General features: G+C 40.6%; 1 non-coding gene across 1 annotated transcript; it reads left to right on the top strand.

The window, feature by feature from the left end:
• The first annotated feature begins 535 nt into the window (after positions 1-535).
• Positions 536-596, top strand: Gm22788. Its single transcript, XR_003952719.1, has one exon. It is a non-coding gene; the product is annotated as a U7 small nuclear RNA (small nuclear RNA).
• Positions 597-990: the final 394 nt, after the last annotated feature.

The following is a 990-nucleotide window of genomic DNA, read 5'->3' as shown; positions in this document are numbered from 1 at the left end:
ACCAAGGGCCCCTCCTCCCATTGATGGTTGACTAGGCAATCCTCTGCTACATATGCAACTAGAGACACAAGCTCTGGGGGGAGGGCATATTGGTTAGTTCATATTGTTGTTTCTCCTATTGGGTTGCAGACCCCTTTAGCTCCTTGGGTACTTCATCTCCTTCATTGGGGGCCCTGTGTGACAAAACACCTTGACCCAGGCAGACTTCTGATTTTAAGGTCTGTCTATTGAGCAAGTTCCAGGACAGCCAAGCTTAGGCAGTGAAGTATTTGGAAAACAAAAGCTAACTTTCTCACATAAAAATGCCCTTTATGTCTAGATTTGGCAACCACAAGCACTGTGTCCAGGCAACACACATTTTATTTTTGGTAAAATTTAAAAAAAAATGTACTTGCTGTCTTTTTCTAAGAATCAAGGGACTAAGGTCATAAAATGCTGATTTGTGGGGGAATCAAAAGAGAACCTGGGGTAAATGACTGAATTGATATGCAAATACAAGACTGGGCTTTGGTCTGCAAGTGGGAGCTACTTAGAGAGCTAATACAGCTTTTAGAATTTTGTCTAGCAGGTTTTCTGAATTTGGTTGGAAAACCTATGAGCTACCTAAATAGGTGTCTAGAGAGCTATCTCGAGCAGACAGAGCTGTCACTTGGACCCCTTCATTGACTTTGAGTCGTTCTTCCACCACTCCCTTATGCTCCTTCTGCAGGATCCTCTCCCAAGCTGAGGCTGGTTCTTGGCAGTTGCTGTTGCACTATTGTTACTTCTCATTGTTTTATTTGCTACTCTTAGTGGTTTCAGACTTTGTTAGCAATTGTTTCTGCATTTGTTTTTGATGAGCATACCAAAAAACCCAAACATATTTACAGACAAGTTTCAGTTAGTAATTCCAGATACATATGCATCAAATGTCATGAGAAGGAAAAAAAGAAAAAAAAAAAAAGACAGGCATAAGATTTCGAAGATATTATCTACTGTAGTCACTTTCCA

The sequence above is a fragment of the Mus musculus genome, chromosome 18 (assembly GCF_000001635.26).
Source record: "Mus musculus strain C57BL/6J chromosome 18, GRCm38.p6 C57BL/6J".
In the NCBI taxonomy this organism is placed as follows: Eukaryota; Metazoa; Chordata; class Mammalia; order Rodentia; family Muridae; genus Mus; species Mus musculus.
Note: the sequence above shows the minus strand (reverse complement) of the source record. Positions and strands in the feature narration are given on the sequence as shown.